Source organism: Lonchura striata, chromosome 23 (assembly GCF_050655825.1).
Source record: "Lonchura striata isolate lonStrDom1 chromosome 23, ASM5065582v1, whole genome shotgun sequence".
Classification (NCBI taxonomy): domain Eukaryota; kingdom Metazoa; phylum Chordata; class Aves; order Passeriformes; family Estrildidae; genus Lonchura; species Lonchura striata.
Genome location: NC_140725.1, coordinates 7,323,270 through 7,342,179, shown reverse-complemented (window position 1 = coordinate 7,342,179; position 18,910 = coordinate 7,323,270). Strand labels below are relative to the sequence as shown.

Genomic DNA, 18,910 nt, shown 5'->3' with positions numbered 1-18,910 from the left:
CCAAACCCCAGGAGCTTGATAGCTCAGAGAGGTTTGGAAAACTTTAAAAATCATCAAATTGCAGACCCCAGGGGTTTGATATTCCAGAGACGTTTGGAAAACCTTAAAAATCATCAAATTCCAAACTCCAATGGTTTGATAGCCCAAAGATGTTTGGGAAACTTTAAAAATCATCAAATTCCAAACTCCAATTGTTTGATATTCCATAAAGGCTTCAAATCCAGGGATTTTGAACCCAGCCCCAGATGGGCAATCAAAGACTGGGGGAATTTAGGCTCGTGGAGGCCCAGGAATGGCACAAGGAATTTCAGAATTTGAGTCTCGAAGAAAAGGGGCAGCAGAGCTGTTAAAATTCCCTGTGAGCAGTGGGGCGTTCTGAGGAAATTTGAGGCACTTTGTTAAGAGAAATTTAAGGGGGTGGGTTTGCCTCGAGGTGTTAAACCAACACCTCCTGGGCATCGCCCAGGGAAAATGAGGGAAAAATCAGGAAAAGGATGTGATGCCAACATTAGTAACAGGGGAGTGCTCAGCTCTTGAAACATTTTACTTTTACCAAGATTTATCTCCAGAACTTGTTGTTGTTTTCAGTTGTAATCCAGCCTTGTGCTCTGTTCTGCAGCCGTAGAAGCAATTAGAATATTATTTGTTTATTCTCCATGCTGCTGTTGTTTATAGGAACAAAAATCAGCTTCTCCCAGCCAAGGAGCCAGGCAGATTTCTGATTTTTTTTTTTTATTCAAACCCATGTGACCAGCTCTGATTTAATCCTGGAAGATGGTGCAACTTTTAAACTCCAGAGTTTTAACAGGCTCATTTGCCATTTCATGTTGATGAAGAGAAACAAAATGGCCTTAATTTTTCCTGGTTGTTTTCTTGTTTCTTCTCTTTTTATTATTATCATCATTATCATTATACCACAGAAGCAAAATTATGGAGTTGAATAAACAGCATTTTCCAGCAGTCAGGTGGGGCAGGTTCATTTTGAGGTTAGTTCTGGGTACAGAAAATAAAAATCCACGCTCTGTGTTGGGAATATTGAAACCAGGAGGCTCCTGTGGAGTCAAAGATGTGCAGAGAGAATCTGAAATCTGTGGGAAATTGAATCTTCATGGAAGGACCTGGAGGGGCTGGGGTGAGTCCAGGGCAGGGAACGGAGCTGGGAAGGGGCTGGAGAATCCCTGAGGAGCTGGGAAGGGGCTCAGCCTGGAGAAATGGAGGCTCAGGGGGACCTTGTGGCTCTGCACAGCTCCTGACAGGAGGGGACAGCCGGGGGGTCGGGCTCTGCTCCAGGAACAGGGACAGGAGGAGAGGGAACGGCCTCAGGCTGGGCCAAGGCAGGCTCAGGGTGGCAGCAGCAGGAATTTCCCCATGGAAAGGGGGTCAGGCCTTGGAACTCCCAGGGAGGTTTGGAGTCCCCATCCCTGCAGGTGTCCAAGGAATTCCTGGATGTGGCACTCGGAGCTCCGGGCTGGGGACAAGGTTGGATCAGCTGGGACTCGATGTCCTTGGAGCTCTTTTCCCACCTCATTTCTGGGATGCTGAGCTCCAGAATCCCAAAGGCTTTTCCCAGAAGGGAATATCCATCAATCCAGCCCCAGCAGCAGAGGTGTCCCTGCCCAGCCCCGTCTGGCAGGGAACATTTCCTGTTCCCCCCCAGCTCCAAAGCCCTCACCCCAACAACAGAAAAGGAGCCCTGGAAGTCCTTAAAATCCCATTCTTGGATATTGGGGGAAAATTTCCCCATGGAAAGGGGGGTCAGGGCTTGGCAGGGGCTGCCCAGGGAGGTTTGGAGTGCCCATCCCTGGATGTGCCCAAGGAATTCCTGAATGTGGCACTCAGAGCTCTGGGCTGGGTACAAGATCGGGCACAGATTTGATGATCTTGGAGCTCTTTTCCAACCGAATTCATTCTGTGGTTCTGTGATTAATCAGGGTTGGATCTGTTTGTTGTGTCGTGGGATGGGAAATCCTGGAATGATTTGGGTTGGGAAGGACCCTAAAATCCATGCAGTGCCACCCTGCCATGGCAGGGACACCTCCCACCGTCCCAGGTGCTCCAGCCTGGCCTTGGGCTCTGCTGGGATCCAGGGGCAGCCCCAGCTTGATGAGAAAGTTTGGGTGTCACAACTCAGGGGTGAGGCTGAACGACAGAGACACAAAACCTGTCCTGGGGGTCTCTGGGAGGGCAGAGCCCCTGCCCAGGTGTGAACCCTGCTCACACCCCGGGGAAATGTGGCTGGGAGCCTCTGGTGGGACAGTGGCCTCTGGACATTTGTCACCTGCTGGCTGGGCTGGCCCTGCAGCTGCAGGGAAGGGTTTGTCTGGACCAACAGTGAAGAAAATCCGTTTTTCCCTGGGAAACTCTGCAGGAAGCATTGCTGGGATGAGTGGAGAACAACAAATCTTGGCATTTATTGAGATGGACGTGGAGGACTTCTATAAATCAGTGCATTTCCTTATCTCCAGGTATTGATGAGTTATGGAATCACAGGATGGTTTGGGTCACAGGGACCTTAAAAAACATCTCACTCCAACCTCCCACTGGTTAACAATCCCTTAAAATCATCAAATCGTTAAAAATCACCACATTCCAAACCCCAGGAGTTGGGTAGCCCAGAGAGGCTCCAACTCCAGGGATATGAAGATCCTCATGGTGTCCACTCTACCAAAATTCCATCAATCCTGTAAAAAGGTGTAAAGGATACGTTTGTCTGGTTATTTAATCTTCTCAGAGAGTGTGGGAGCACGTGGCCTCTCTCAGACATGTAAAAACACCCAGCCTGTTAACACAGTGCATAATTAAGCCCTGGAATTCGTTGCCAATGAAAATCTCACCGTGGATTTTAATAACGTTCTCAAAAAAAAGAGACAGCCACGTCTTTTATTAATAAAACGAGACACGGCTGTGTTCTGGGAGAGGGATAAAACAGCCAGGCTGCTTCAGGAACAGCCCTGCATGTGCAAGCTGAACCCTGCCTTGCCTGGCAAGGCTGATTTTTTCTTTTTTGCATTTTTCTTTTCTGCTGGTGATTCCACTCTGATTCGCACCTGTCCTGAAGGGCTGTGCCCAGCCTAGGGAGGTGTTGGCAGAGCCGAGGTCCAGGGGAGGGGGGATTAAGGAGCTGCTCCGATAAACCCCGGCTCAGCTGAGGCACTTCTGGGCCATTTCAGGTCACCATAAAAGAAACTCCAAAAGGTGTCAAATCCTGCAGCCCCGGGGGTGTTTTTGAATCGGGTTTTGCCTGCAAACAGCCCAGCCTGGGGCTGGGGCTGCTCCTGCCAGCCCTAAGCTGGAGGAGGAGCAGGCAATAAAACTGTCTGCAGCAACCTCAGAGCATCAGATCCCTGCTCTGGGCTGGGTGAGCCCAGGAAATGCACGGGGAAGGAAAATGGGGTGAGCCTGTGGTGGCACTGGGTGGGCAGGCACAGCTTTGCTCCTGGGTTGCTTTTCTCTCTCTCTGTGGCACTCGGGAGGTGCCGTGACCCGGTTGTGGCTCCTGTGGTGCCAACCCATGGTCACAGAGCCAGCGATTCACAGGAGGGGTTGGGTGGATCCTAAATCCCCCCCATCCCACCCCTGCCCTGGCAGGGACCCCTCCCACTATCCCAGGAGCTCCAGCCCCAGTGTCCAGCCTGGCCTTGGGCACTGCCAGGGATCCAGGGGCAGCCACAGCTGCTCTGGGCACCTGGGAGAGCCCAAACCTCTCCACAAGCCCTGCCAGGCTACAAACCCCCCTGCATTTTCCAGTGGGGAACAGCACTGGGGGGACCTGGAAACATCCAGGAAATCATTATTTCCTTTCCTTTATCCCTTTGGTGCAATGGTTTTTGGTCCTGGTTCTCTCCTTGATTCAGGAATCTGAATCCCAGAGTGGTTTGGGTGGGAGGGATCTTCAATCCCAGCTCATCCCAGCCCAAGGACCCCTCCCACTGTCCCAGGAGCTCCAGCCCCAGTGTCCAGCCTGGCCCTGGGCACTGCCAGGGATCCAGGGGCAGCCACAGCTGCTCTGGGAATTCCAGCCCAGCCCCTGCCCACCCTGCCAGGGAACAATTCCCAGTTCCCAATCTCCCACCCAGCCCTGCCCTCTGGCAGTGGGAGCCATTCCCTGGGTCCTGTCCCTCCATCCTTGTCCCCAGTCCCTCTCCAGCTCTCCTGGAGCCCCTTCAGGCCCTGCAGGGGCTCTGAGCTCTCCCTGGAGCCTCCTCTGTCCCAGGCTGTGCTGCTGCTCCTGCTGGGTTCTGCCATCCTGGGGGACAAACCCGAACAGGGATATTCCCCCTGATCCCTCTCCTGGAGCTGTGGAATCACTGAATACCCCGAGCTGGACACTTGGGACTGCCTGGCTCTGCCTCACAGCCACGTGTCCTCTGGGTGAGATTCGCACCTTCACCAGCTGGAGAAAAGGAAATTTTAAATCTCTTTCAAATCTCCCCCTTGGTGCTTTTGCTGCTTCCAAAAATCCATGCTCAGAAGGGAAGCAATGGTAAAGGATTCCTAAAAAAACCCTGGCTCAGGGGGTTCCAGGTTTCTGGGATGTTTGAAAGCCACCTGAGGGCACCTGAGGAATGATCTTCATTCTGGGAATAGCAGCAGTCCAACGAGCCCTTCCATAATTCCATACTCGGTCCCTCTGTAATTCCACACTCTGTCCTGAGCCTCAGCCCTGGAGAGGGGGGAAGAACATCCTAGAAGTCCCCTCTGTGCCCCGGCAGCCTCCCCATGGCTCTGACATGGAGCCCCTGAGCTGGAGGTGAGAAGGGACACGAGAGGAACCTCAGGAACGTCACCCTGCAGGCTGGAAGGGGTCTGGGTGCCAAAACATCATTAATTGCTGCCATCCCAGCAATTAAATTCCAGCCTGTGCAGCGCTGATGGGGAGGTCTCTGCAGAGCTCCATTAGCTCCATTCACCTTTCTCTTCCAAGACAGTTCCAGCACTAATTGAGCAGAATTCAACCCGGCTTTCCCTCCTGGTAATGTGGGTTCAGAGCTCATAATTGACCTGCTCTGCTGGCAGGGCAGGGAGCTCCAGCAGCCTGACTGCAGCCTGTAATTACAGACATTTCAGCCTCTGAAGGAAAACCTGAGGAGTTTTCTGTGCTGAGCTGAAAGTGAGAAATAATTATATATATAAGGAAAAAAAAACCCAAGCAAGTCTTTGAAACATCTGAGCAGAGTCAGGGGAGGAAGCTCAGAACTTCAGGGCTGGTGGCACAATCCAGCTTTGGGGAGGAGGTTTTGGGTTGGGATCTCCTGGAGGGGTGGCCAAGTGTCTTGGTTTGAACAGCCAGGTGTCTGCTGAGGAAGGCAGGAACCTCCCCTGAAATGGGAAATGCAAACCCCCTCCCTCTGAATTATTGTCATTTTGAATTTATTTTTGTGTGTGTGGCCTGAAGCCTCCATTTCCTAAATCTCTAAGTTATCACATCGTGCTTGGAAAGGATTTTTGATTTGTTTCCTTGTCTAAAATGTTTGGGATTTTTTTGTTTTTTTTTTTTTTTGTTTTTTTTTGCTGTGGCATTCATTAGCGAACGGGGCACAACCAGAGTTGTGCATATATATTTTATATATATATATATATATATGTGTGTGTGTGTGTGTGTGTGTATATATATACACACATGTATATACATGTATGTATGTATGTATACATATATACACATGTATATACATGTATGTATGTATACATATATACACATATATACATATATATGCCTACACATATAAATACATACACATATATATATACATACACATATATATATACTTATTTCTTTCTTTCTATTTATTTATTTATTTATAATTAATTAATTAATTAATTAATTAATAAACCCAGTGAGGGTGGCCAGGTGACATTTCTGGAGGTGAGGGTGGCCAGGTGACGCTTTCCGGGGTGTGAAATATGCCCTCACATCCTGTTGGAAACGCAGGGCTGGGATCCGTCTCCTCCCTCTCCAGCTGGGAATTCACCCCGTCTCCCCTTGGTGAAAAATCCCCGTTCCGGGCCGTGATTCACCCTCCTGAGATGAGGATCCTGCACTGAGGTGAATCCACTGCAGCGCTTCCTGCACACAAGGAGCCGTGAAGGAATTCCCGCTGGAGGAGCGCGGGTGGGATCGGCTCCAGCCGGGAAGCGCGGACAGGCTCTGGGATGTTTTCCTTAGGAATAACTCAGCCTGGGCTGCCAAGAACAGCAGGCTGGGAGAAGGTGTGCAGGGCTTGAGACCCCCCAGCCCCTCTTCGGCCCGGATCTCAAAGGATTCCTTTGTGCCATGGGGCAGCCGGGGAGATTCCAAGCAGGGACGAGGAATTCCGGGAGGCTCCGAGGGTTCCTGGAGTTTGGAGAGCCAGGGGCGGGTGAGGGATGGGAGCTGGTGCCACGCTCTGCTGTCCCTGCCCTGTCACTTCCCCCTTCTCAGAATCCTTCCAAATCCTTAAAGCTGGAATTTCCAATCATTCTGCTTGGAAAAACCCTCTGAGACCAAGTCCAACCATCCCCTTCAGGTTGGAATATCCAGGCTTAAAAATTGGAAAAGCCCTCCAAGGTCAAGTCCAACCATCTGCTCCTCCAGGCTGGAATTTCCAGTCCTCGAGGCTGGAAAAGCCCTCCAAGATCAAGTCCAACCATTTCCTCCAGACTGGAATTTCCAGTCCTTGAGGCTGGAAAAGCCCTCCAAGGTTAAGTCCGACTATTTCCTCCTCCAGACTGGAAAAGCTCTCTGAAATCAAGTCTAACCATCTCCTCCAGGTTGGAACTTCCAGTCTTTAAGGTTGGAAAAGCTTTCTAAGGTCAAGTCCAGCCATCTCCTCCAGGTTGGAATTTCCAGACTTAAAGGCTGGAAAAGCTCTCCAAGGTCAAGTCCAACCATCTTCTCCAGGCTGGAATTTCCAATTTTAAGGCAGGAAAAGCTCTCCAAGATTTCCAAGTCCAACCATCTTCTTCAGGTTGGAATTTCCAGCTTAAAGGTTGGAAAAGCCTTTCAAGGTCAAGTCAACCATCTTCTCCATCCAAGGTCAAGTCCAACCATTTCCTCCTTCTGGTTGGAATATTTCCAATATTTAAGGTTGGAAAAGGTTAACCCTGGAAATCCTTAAAAGGCTGGAAAAGCTCTCCAAGATCAAGTCAAACCATCTCCTCCAGGTTGAAATTCCAATTTTAAGGCTGGAAAAGCTCTCCAAGATCAAGTCCAACCATCTCCTCCAGTTTGGAATTTCCAGTCCTTGAGGTTGGAAAAGCCCTCCAAGGTCAAGTCCAACCCACTCCCAGCACCACCTCCATGGTCAATAATTCTATTTCTTTTTTAGTTTATTTTAAAGCTTTGACTGAATTTTGGACTTTGTGCCAAGTATTTCCGAGTCAGCATGGTTTGCTTAGGCCCAGCTTGCTGCAGGAACTGGTTTTATCCCATAATCACCCAGTGGCTGCACCTTCCCACCCTGAAATAAACCCCACAAATCCAGAGGGTCCTGCTGGGTGCGTCTTCTGACACATCAAAGACCTGAAATCCTCACTTTGTAAATAAAAAAAAAACAAACCCGTAAATGACTCAGCTATAAAATTAAGCTTGTTGCCTGAATGATGTGTTTCCCCCCCTTTTCTGGTGTTTTTGGTAATTTTAGCATGTTTTGAGGCAATTTAAGGGTGTTTCAAGGCAGTTTCAGGGTGTTTTGAGGCAGTTTTAAGGCGTTTTGAGGCAGTTTTAGGGGGTTTTTTCGGTGTCTTTAGGTTGTTTAAAAGCAGTTTCAGGGTGTTTTAAGGCAGTTTTAGGGCATTTTGAGGCAGTTTTAGACTTTTTGAGGCAATTTTGGGGGGTTTTGAGGCAGTTTCAGGGTGTTTTTAAGGCAGTTTCAAGCTGGGCTGTTTTGAAGGGGCTTTAGGCTGTTTTATGGATGTTTTAGGGTGTTTTAAGGCAGTTTGAGGGTGTTTTGAGGTAGTTTTAGGGTGTTTTTAGGCAGTTTGAGTGTGTTTTGAGGTAGTTTTAGGGTGTTTTTAGTGTTTTAAGGCAGTTTTGGGGTGGTTTTAGGCAGTTTGAGGGTGTTTTGAAGCAGTTTATGATGTTTTTAGTGTTTTGAGGCAGTTTTGGGGTGGTTTTAGGCAGTACTGGGTGATTTCATGCAGTTTTACGTTGATTTCAGGCAGTTTTGGGTTTTCTTTTTGCATATTTAGGGAGTTTGGAGGTGGTTTCAGGGAATCCATCAACGTTTTGACCCTTCAAGAACGAAGAGCTGGAATTCCCAGCCCCATCCAGGCCTTGTGCTCGCCCATCCCATCCCCACTCAGGCTGAATTTTGGGATGAATACTGTGATTTATGCTGATTTATCCAACACTTCCCGTGTCATTTGGTATTTTCTTCCTTCCTGGGCCTTGTGCACCACGAAGTGCCCGATTTCAAAGACTCCAGAGCCAAATTCCAGCTGGGAGTCACTCCGTGGGAATGAATGGGCAAATTGTTGGGAAAACTTTCCTGTTTATCTGTGTCCACATGGATGAGACTGGGGGAGTCAGCCCAGTGGTCTGGGTGGCCAGAGGGGAATATTCAAAATATTTAAAAATATATAAAAATAATAAACTGAGCTGTCAGTTCAGCTGGGGCAATGGAAAAATCCTGGTGTGAGGAGAGGGGAGAGGAAAAATGGGGGAAGGGAAGGGAAGGGAAGGGAAGGGAAGGGAAGGGAAGGGAAGGGAAGGGAAGGGAAGGGAAGGGAAGGGAAGGGAAGGGAAGGGAAGGGAAGGGAAGGGAAGGGAAGGGAAGGGAAGGGAAGGGAAGGGAAGGGAAGGGAAGGGAAGGGAAGGGAAGGGAAGGGAAGGGAAGGGAAGGGAAGGGAAGGGAAGGGATGCACTGGAAGGTGTCAGTGTCCCTTCCCTGGCACAGAGAGAACCAAGCTGAGAGCCCTCAGGTGTTCTCTCCTGTTCCCTGGGATTTCCCAAGCTGGATGGGGTCTGGGAAGCTGCTCAGGATTATAAACCCACTAATACTAGGATTTTATGCTGCTTAAAGTCCTGTAAGAGCTGACTCCAGCAGGGAAAAAAACATCTCTTGAGGCCATTTGGTTCCCACAGGTGAATTCCCAGCGTTCCAGCTGAGCCTGTTCCATGCTGGGCATCCCGGGAGGCAGGCGGGGACCTGGGTGACCCTGGCAGGACCTGGGTGACCCTGGCAGGACCTGGGTGACTCCAGCAGAACCTGGCTGACCCTGGCAGGACCTGGGTGATGCTGGCACGACCTGGGTGTCCCTGAGAGGACCTGGGTGATCCTGGCAGGACTGGATGTCCCTGACAGGACCTGGGTGACTCCAGCAGAATCCGGGTGATCCTGGCTGGAGTGGATGTCCCTGGAAGGACCTGGGTGACCCAAGCAGGAGGTGAGTGACCCTGGCAGGACCTGGGTGACCTGGTGGGACTTGGGTGTCCCTGGGGTGACCCTGGCAGGACCTGGGTGACCCTGGCAGGATCTGGCCAACCCTGGAAGGACCTGGCTGGTCCTGGCAGGACCTGGGTGACTCTGTCCCCTGGCAGGAGCTGGCAGGGACAGCCCTGAGCCAGGGGGCACAGCCAGCCTGGCTCTCCACTCCCAAATTCTCCAGGCTCGCCCGCTGGGATTACTCAGACTTGGCTGCAGCCACAGCTCCCAACATATTGTTTGACAAATGTCAATTCTGAAGGGGAAAAAAGAAAAACCAAAAACATTAAATAATTTCCCCGAGACGGAGTTTCAGATTTAACATCGAGCAGATGCTCTGGCTAAAATTAGCATAATGATTCCTCGTGCCTGCCACTTCCCAGGACATGTGTCTTTAATGGGAGTTTGGGATATGAACCCAACTTTGCAGGGATTTTTTGGGATCATTGGAGACTCTCCCTGGTGGTTTTGGGATGTTTAACGAGCACGGGGACCTTTGGAGTTAAGGAATTTTGCAGATGTGGAAAGCGGGATGCAGAAATCCTGCGCTGTCTGAGGGATGGAGGGTCCTGGGTGGGCGAATGAGCACTGCCCTTAATTAGGGGTATTCATTACCCTTTGTTTGCCTAATTGCTGATGGATGGCTGAAAAGGGGCTTGGGTTTCTGGGCCCGGATTATTCCAAAAGAACCCAGCTCAGGAAAGGTGCCGGGAGGGATTTCCAGGAGCCGGGGGAGCTCAGGGGATGTCGGTGCCTGAAATTCCTGAAGGTTCTCATTTCCCATTCTGAGATTGACAGCTCGGGTTGGAAAAGGTTGTTAAATATATCTGAAATGTGGTGGCTTCACAGGCTTCTGCTGCTCCAGATTTCCCAAGGGGAGGGGTGACATGGAAAGAACATTCCCTGTCCCCTCTTCAGTCAGGAGTGGGAATGCTCTGACTTGGGCTGTTGGGATTCGCCATGAAAAAATCTCCATGGGATGATTTGGGTTGGAAGGAACTTCAATCCCATCCAGTGCCACCCCAGGGACCCCTCCCACCGTCCCAGGAGGTCCATCCTGGCCTTGGCACTGCCAGGGATCCAGGGGCAGCCACAGCTGCTCTGGGCACCTGGGAGAGCCCAAACCTCTCCACAAGCCCTGCCAGGTACAAACCCCCCTGCATTTTCCAGTGGGGAATAGCACTGGAGGGACCTGGAACCATCCAGGAAATCATTATTTCCTTTCCTTTATCCCTTTGGTGCAATGGTTTTTGGTCCTGGTTCTCATCCTTGATTCAGGAATCTGAATCCCAGAGTGGTTTGGGTGGGAGGGGATCTTCAATCCCAGCTCATCCCAGCCCAGGGACCCCTCCCACTGTCCCAGGTGCTCCCAGTGTCCAGCCTGGCCCTGGGCACTGCCAGGGATCCAGGGGCAGCCACAGCTGCTCTGGGAATTCCAGCCCAGCCCCTGCCCACCCTGCCAGGGAACAATTCCCAATTCCCAATCTCCCACCCAGCCCTGCCCTCTGGCACTGGGAGCCATTCCATGGCTCCTGTCCTTCTCAATCCTCGTAGAAAGGAATAATAAAAAGTAGCAAAATTCACAGCAGAGTGCAAACGTTGTGTTAAAGTGCTTCACACACAGCCAGACATGAGCACACTGAAGATTTTGGGTTAAAAAAACGCTGTAGGTTTTTTAAGATTTATTTTTCCCCAGGGTCCTTCACCCTGCCCATGACACCCTCAATGCCCTGGGGTTGATCTCTGTGCCTCAACACCCTGAAAGGTGTTTTTTAGGTAATTTTCCCTCAAGCAGCACAAACGGCCTTTCAGGACAATCCACACAAAGGTGTTTGCCTGGTGCTGGTGGCTTCTCTTGGGCAGAAAATTGTGGTTTTGCTTAAATTGGAAAATGAAGGCCCAGGTTCCCCGGAGACTCCTGCTCCTGCTGCAGGGGCAGGAAAACATGGGGTGAAGCTCAGGCCATGCTGACTTTTGTGGAAATCCTTTGTTAGAAACTCTTTAGCCAGGAAAGGGGCTGTGCTGAGGTGCAGGGGGGTTAAAGAACCACATCTCCCTCCCCAGCCCCAGCTCAGCCTTTGCCTCCCCATCCCTCACCTCAGCTTGGCCCAGGCTGTGCAAAAATTACCCAGTGCCTGAAAAGGCCTCTGTCAAACTGTCCCCACCTCTCCTGGTGGGGTTTTGTTTTGAGTTTTACTCATTTTTCCACCCTTTCTGCTGCACAGCAGCTCCTTGGAGCACCCTGCGTGCTTCCAGCTGCTCCCAGCCCGTTCCTCTCCTCCTAAAATCCATTTATAGAGCTGAAAAATGCTGCCAGGACTTCCAGCTTCTCCATCCGCATAGCTGCAGAGCTTCTCTTGGGGTGACCTGGTGGGAATGGAGGTTCCCAGCAAGGATCTGGGAATCCACTCTGGGAACTGGGAAGTTTCCTCTCAGATCTCCCACGGATTTCCTGCGCAGCCCTCGAGGAGTCACTTCAGCTTCCTGGGGCAGAGGCTTCCCATGCGAGGAAAACATCTGGGGATGCACAAATCCTGTGGGACGGGGAGGGCTGGGAGAGCTGGGGGTGCTCCCTGGAGAGGAGAAGCTCCAGGGAGAGCTCAGAGCCCCTGCAGGGCCTGGAGGAGCTCCAGGAGAGCTGGAGAGGGACTGGGGACAAGGATGGAGGGACAGGACCCAGGGAATGGCTCCCACTGCCAGAGGGCAGGGCTGGGTGGGAGATTGGGAATTGGGAATTGTTCCCTGGCAGGGTGGGCAGGGGCTGGGCTGGAATTCCCAGAGCAGCTGTGGCTGCCCCTGGATCCCTGGCAGTGCCCAAGGCCAGGCTGGACACTGGGGCTGGAGCTCCTGGGACAGTGGGATGTCCCTGGGGTGGCACTGCATGGACTATAAGGTTCTTCCAGCCCACACATTCCATGGTTTTGTGAGTTCTGTGAATTCCTGGGACTGTGTCTTCCCAGCAGAAGCAGCTGATGGAGCAGAGGTGCTGCAGCCTCTCCCTGGGTGAGGTTTTCACAAGAACACCTCCCAGCCCATTCTCAGCTCCTCTCCATCTGACAAAAAAACAAAGTAAAAAAGGAAGGAAGAGCGTGGATGTGTCAGGAGGAGCTGATCTGTGTGCCTGGGCTGCTAAAATCCCGGCCTGGGGAGCTGCTGAGGGCACTGGGGCTCTCACACAGCCCTGAGGTGTCACCGCCCTGGGGACACGGAGTGAAGGCGAGATTTCTTTGGTGGCTGCTCCTGCTTCTGATTTGGGCTCCTTGTGGTTCTCTCTGTGCTCTGGAGCTGTATTTCACTGATTCCACATCCACCCAAATATCTGAGTCCAGTCTGATGAGGGATCTGGGTTTCTTCTCCCTCCCAGTCCCTCCTATTGCAGAGGCCTCCTGCTCGGTCCAGGTTTTGTGGCCTCCAAGTGACAAACCTTGGGCTGCTCCTGGAGTCATTCAGGTTGGAAAATATCTCCAAAAAGATCAAATTCAAGCACTAACCCAGCGCTGCCAGGCTCACTGCTAACCCCTGTCCCCAAGTGCCACATCCAGACATTTCCTGAGCACTTCCAGGTGACTCCACGCTGCCCGGGCACTGCATTCCAAAACTTTCAGGGAATCAATTTTCCCTGATATCCAAATTAAACCTCTCCTGGTGCAACCTGGGCTGGCTCCTCCTGTCTCAGCAGAGCTGGGCAGTGCAGAGCTCCAGGTGTGGCCTGATCCCAGCGCCGGGAGCGGCTCCCATGGGAAAGGTCCCTGGAGGAGGAAACAGCCCCAAATCTGGCTTTATCAGGAGAGGTTTAAGGGAAAAATTCCCAATTCCCAATCTCCCATCCAGCCCAGCCCTCTGGCAGTGGGAGCCATTCCCTGGGTCCTGTCCCTCCAGGCTGTCTGTGGTATTTAAATGATCCCAAGACTGTAGAAAGTGTCTGTCAGCCCCGCTGCCAAAGCAGAAGCCATAATTGGTCTGTGCTGGTTTCCAGGCTGTTTATTCTGTTTATCTCTCACATGTTCTGCTGCCCTGCCCAGCTCTGTCCTGCAGGGCAGCGTGTGGGGCTCTGCCCTCAGTGGGATGTGACAAACATTAAATACCAGAAACTCCCTGGGCTGGATTTACAAGAACGTGCCAATATCTGTCACCTACATTGGACAGTGTGTCCCCAGCCTGAACCAACAGAAAAATGCCAACACCACAGTGAGACATGGAGGGCATGAAGAAGGAGAAAAAGGACAAGGCACACCCAATTTCCTCCAGCTTGTCCCCTTTGGACCCCTCATCTAGAATCCTAAAATTTTACTTTTGCACCCGTGCCACACTTAATTATTACTGATATCAAACACTCAGAGCTTGTAATTCATCCTGTGAGATTGAAAACTCTTTTGTATGGCCAGAGATCACAGCCAGTGTCTCTGGGGGCTCTGTCCAGGGGGGTTCCTGACCCCTGACAGGGTCCCAGACCTGCCAGAGGGAATTCCTGTTGTCCCCAGTCCCTCTCCAGCTCTCCTGGAGCCCCACTTTGAACACCAAAAATCACGAGATCTACCCGAGCATAAAGCAATAAATATCAAAACTCCCCACGCTCCAAACAGAGAAATAATCCAAACCAACCAACCAGAGAGGGAGGAGCAGCAGGAGAGTGAAATGAAACAAATAAAACCTCTTTATCCCAGGCTCGGATTCTCCTTTCTGGCCAGAAGGAGAGCAGCTGAAATTGGGTGTGAAACGGGGCTGTTGAGGAAATAACGAGCTTGTAGGAAATGTGTTATGGGGAATTTCCTTGCGTTTAGCACCAGGAGCGTTTTGGGGGGGCAGTTTCGGGGCTGTTGGCTCTGGGGATGGTTGGAGACGAGCCAGGCTGGTGTTTTAATAGATTAATCCATTCTCCTGCAAAGCAACATTGTGGAGCAAAGGGACAGCTCTGGGGGTGTTCACCCCCAAAAGCACATCTGTAACTTCCTCATTCGCTGTCATTCTTTCCATCACAGAATTCACATCAGCTTTTTTTGACTTAACCCTGACTTTTTTGGAGCTGGAGTCAGATGGGAGCAGACCCAGTGGGATGGGGGTGATGATTTTTTTCTCTTTTCGGACACTTTTGGTGTAGCAGTAAAAGGGGAGCTGGATGTGCCAGCTCTGGGGTGCAGCTGCTTTCACCAGGGAATATTTGAGCAGCTGCACCCCAGAGAGCAGCAGGCACCTATCAAACACCTCCTGAGGGGCTGAGCAAAACAATCCTGCCCGGAGCTCTCGATTTCCCCACGTCCAGCAGGACTTTACTGACCACAGACAGTGGAACAGAAGCGTTGTGCTGAGTAAGCAGATGTCATTTAAATGTAAACACAGCCCGGGCTGCAGGGCCCTGCTTCTGCTTTCTCCTAAAAAAACCCCAGGCTGCCTCTTTCCCAGCTGCCTGGAGCACCCAGGGGCGTCTGGCTCCGTCCTCAGAGCTCAGCTGGGGCTGCCCAGAGCTGAGATCCTCAGTGGGAATTACCAGGGAATCCCTTTGTCTCCCGTTTTTATCCCAAGGGTTTTGGCTTCCCAGAATCCTGGAATGGTTTGGGAGGGACCTGAAATCCCGCCCAGTGCCACCCCTGCCATGGCAGGGACCCCTCCCACTGTCCCAGGAGCTCCCAGTGTCCAGCCTGGCCTTGGGCACTGCCAGGGATCCAGGGCAGCCACAGCTGCTCTGGGAATTCCAGCCCACCACCCTCACAGAGAGGAATTCCTCCTCAATATTCCATCTAAATCCATTCTTCATCAGTTTAAAGGCCAATCCCTGTGTCCTATCCCTCCAGGCCTTGTCCCCAGTCCCTCTCCAGCTCTCCTGGGGATGCACTTTGAACACCAAAAATCCAAGGAAAAAAGCGGTAACTACCCAAGCAGAAAGCAATAAATATCAAAAACCCCCCAAACTCCAAACCCAGAAACAATCCAAGCATTCAAATGAAAGCCTGGGATGTGTTGTAGGGATCCATCAGCCGGTGGTGGGCAGCTCCGTGGACGGGGCTGAGGAACCCGGAGTTCCCTGCGCTGGAAACCCTGGCGGGACCGGGTTGTCCCGGCTGTCCCCAGTGTCCCGGTTGTCCCTGTTTTTCCCACTGTCTCTGGCTGTCCCTCTGTCCCTGCCTGTCCGCAGTGTCCCCGCTGTCGCCGGCTGTCCCCGCTGTCGCCGCCGTCCCTCCCGCAGCCGCGGGGATGCTCCGGGAGAGGTTCCCGGTGCCCCGGGCGGGGCTGCCCCGCCGCATCCCTCGGGAAGGGCTCCGGATGCCGGGAGGGGAGCGGAGGGGCTCCCTCGCCATGTGCTGCCGGTGCGGCAGCGCCGGGAGCCGGGGCAGATGGGGAGGGACGAGGAGGAGGAGGAGGATGTGTGGGAGGAAGGCGGCGGGAGAGCCGCGCTCAGCGCCGGGCCCGCAGCACTGCCTCGGCCGCCGGGACCCCCCGGCTCCCCCGGCCCCTGCAGGCGAGGAGGGGTGGGAATCACGGCTCGGGCGATGGGAAGGGCTGTGCAGAGCGGGGGGCAGCTCGGAGCCGCTCCCGTGGCCGGCCCGCCCAGCTCGGCCCCGGGCGGGGCAGCGGCACCGGGCAGCGGCCGGAGCATCCCTGGGGATGGAGGATTCCCGGGGCTCGAGGATCCCACAGCTGCAGGGGCCCCGTGGCCCGAGGATCCCGCTGATGGAGGACAACCAGAACTGAAGCACTCCCAGAACTGGAGGATTCCCGAGGCTGAAGGATCCCCAGAACTGGATAATCCCCAGGACTGGAGGATCCCCAGAACTGGATAATCCCCAGGACTGGAGGATCCCCGTGCCCAGAGGATCCCGTGTCTAGAGGACCCTGCAGCTGGAGGATCTCTGTGTTCAGAGGCTCCCTGTGCCCGGAGGATCCCTGTGCCCAGAGGATCCCTGTGCCCAGAGGATCCCATTCCCAGAGGATCCCTGTGCCCAGAGGATCCCATTCCCAGAGGCTCCCTGTGCCCGGAGGATCCCTGTGCCCGGAGGATCCCATTCCCAGAGGATCCCGTGACCGGAGGATCCCATTCCCAGAGGATCCCGTGACCGGAGGATCCCATTCCCAGAGGCTCCCTGTGCCCGGAGGATCCCATTCCCAGAGGCTCCCTGTGCCCAGAGGATCCCATTCCCAGAGGATCCCTGTGCCCGGAGGATCCCATTCCCAGAGGATCCCTGTGCCCGGAGGATCCCATTCCCAGAGGCTCCCTGTGCCCAGAGGATCCCATTCCCAGAGGCTCCCTGTGCCCGGAGGATCCCATTCCCAGAGGATCCCATTCCCAGAGGATCCCTGTGCCCGGAGGATCCCATTCCCAGAGGATCCCTGTGCCCGGAGGATCCCGTGCCCGGAGGATCCCGTGCCCGGAGGATCCCGTGCCCGGAGGATCCCTGTGCCCGGAGGATCCTGCAGCTGGAGGATCTCATTCCCAGAGGATCCCATTCCCAGAGGCTCCCTGTGCCCGGAGGATCCCATTCCCAGAGGATCCCTGTGCCCGGAGGATCCCTGTGCCCGGAGGATCCCATTCCCAGAGGCTCCCTGTGCCCGGAGGATCCCGTTCCCGGAGGCTCCCTGTGCCCGGAGGATCCCATTCCCAGAGGATCCCATTCCCGGAGGATCCCGCGGCCGCGCGCGGAGCCGCAGCCGCCGCTTGACAACAGGAAACAATGTGGAGTGAATGGAAAAAGGGGGAGGCGCTGCCCGAGCGACTTCCCTTGACATCACTGCCCAAATAAGGAGCTTTAAACCAACCTTTTCTATTGCAGCGCGGCAGAAGATCCCCCTGGAGCCGCGGGGTCCAGCCTGGCGCCGGCAGAGCCATGGGAGAGCCGCGGCTGCCGCGCGGGGGGCGAGTGCAGGTAACGCGGGCGCGTCGCCCCGCGCGTGTGCGTGTGCGCGCCCGCGGAGCGCGGCTGTGCTGCTCGTGCATCGCGTGTGCGCCGTGCCCAGCGCCGGCAGGGCACGGCAGGGCACGGCAGGGCACGGCAGGGCACGGCACGGCACGGCAGGGCTGCAGCGGCACCCGTGCCACAAGGGCGCCCGCCGCCGAGGTCACCGCAGTGGGCAGCCAGCAGCTGGGTGTCGGTGATTTTAGTTTTTTGTGCCTGCTGGGCGCAGCGCGTTGTTGGACACCCCGAGGAGGTTGCGGCTCTTGAGCGGCCGCCAGCACCTCCGGGGGCTGCGCTGGCACCGCCACAAAGCTCGGGCGCTTAATTGGCGGCCGGCCCTAATGAGGAGCCGGGCGCTGGGGCTGAGCTGAGCTGTCTGCCTGTCTGGGACGGATTTCCTCCTTATCACTCGCACAGGAAAGCGAGCGGGGAGCCGAGGGGTTGTTCTGGGGCCACACGTGATGCGACAGGAGCTGTGCCAGCGAAACCCCTGCAGCAGCTCCTGCCAAGCAGGATGCTGGATGTCCCCAAGCCGCGGCTGGACCTGCTGTCCCCGAGCTTGACCCGCGGGGAGTTTTATCCCTTTTAAGCGTTCCTTGATTAGCACCTGCTCATCAGCAGAAAATGAGGCAGCTTTAAAAATGCATTAAGGCTGAGTAAATGAGCGCTAACGAGTTAAGCTCCTTAATTCTCCTCGATGGAAATTAATAACGCCTTTGATGCGCCCAGAGGTGCGCTCGGTGCCTCCCGGGCTGAGCTGCTCTATGCAAATGCGGGCATTGTTATTCCGGAAAAAGGCGTTGTGCGTGGTTTGCTTTTCCCCTTCTCGTTCCCGAGCTCCCCGGCCGTGCTGAGGGGGGCTGGCACTTCCAGCCGGTCCCAGGCTGGCTCGTGGAAGCGGCCGGGCCAGCTGACACGGTGATTTATGGTGTGAGCAATACAATCCGAGCCCTGCTCCGCCGCCCGGGGATCACCTGCAGCTCCCAGGCTCTGAGTTTCCCCGGCGCCGGAGGATTGTTCCTGGCAGGGCACGGAGCCAGGTTTTACCTCGGCTGGCTGGCCGTCCTGCAGGCCCCTCTGTCCCGGCTCCCACCTCTCCCGATTTATTTGGCGTCACTGACCCTCCAGGAAGGTGTTTGTGCTTGTGGGGACTCGTGTTTTCCTCACAGTCCCGGTGCTTCGGGGACTTGTCCTGTGGATTCTTGTGGGAAAATGTTCCCGGCGGCAGCAGAGCGCGTTTCCTCAGCCAGAGCAGCTGGGGTCGGTGGGATGCTGCGATTCTCACTCGGCTCACGGGTGTCAGAAGGCTCCAAAATGTCACATTGTCCTCAGCCCCTTCTGCCGTGCCCTTCTTAGCTGCAGGGGTGCTGGAAATAGGATTTCTTTCATCCCTCCAGGGGAGGGTGCAGAGACCTGGGGCGGGACAGGGGGGTTGAGCTGTGCTGTTCTGACCCGTTCCCAGGATTTCTGCCCCCAGCCTTTGCCCTGCGGCTGGTGAAGGTTTCTCTGCAGAAGCCCAAAATCTGTAGAGGGCCTGTGTGACTGTGCATCAGAGAAAAAAAAAACAAAACAAAACAAAAAACAACTTGCAGGAGTTACTGGGTGATTAATTAATGAGCGTGT

General features: G+C 53.9%; 1 protein-coding gene across 9 annotated transcripts in view; it reads left to right on the top strand.

Annotated features, from left to right (window-relative positions):
- HIVEP3 (HIVEP zinc finger 3) overlaps positions 1–18,910 on the top strand; it is a 287,982-nt gene that overhangs the window by 143,245 nt on the left and 125,827 nt on the right. For 2 of the 9 annotated variants that reach the window (XM_021528381.4, XM_085559877.1), the window contains exon 3: positions 17,165–17,257. The exons of the other annotated variants lie outside the window; for them this stretch is intronic. The gene's annotated coding sequence lies outside the window, so the exon portion shown is untranslated. The remainder of the gene's footprint in view (positions 1–17,164; positions 17,258–18,910) is intronic. 9 annotated transcript variants of the gene reach the window in all.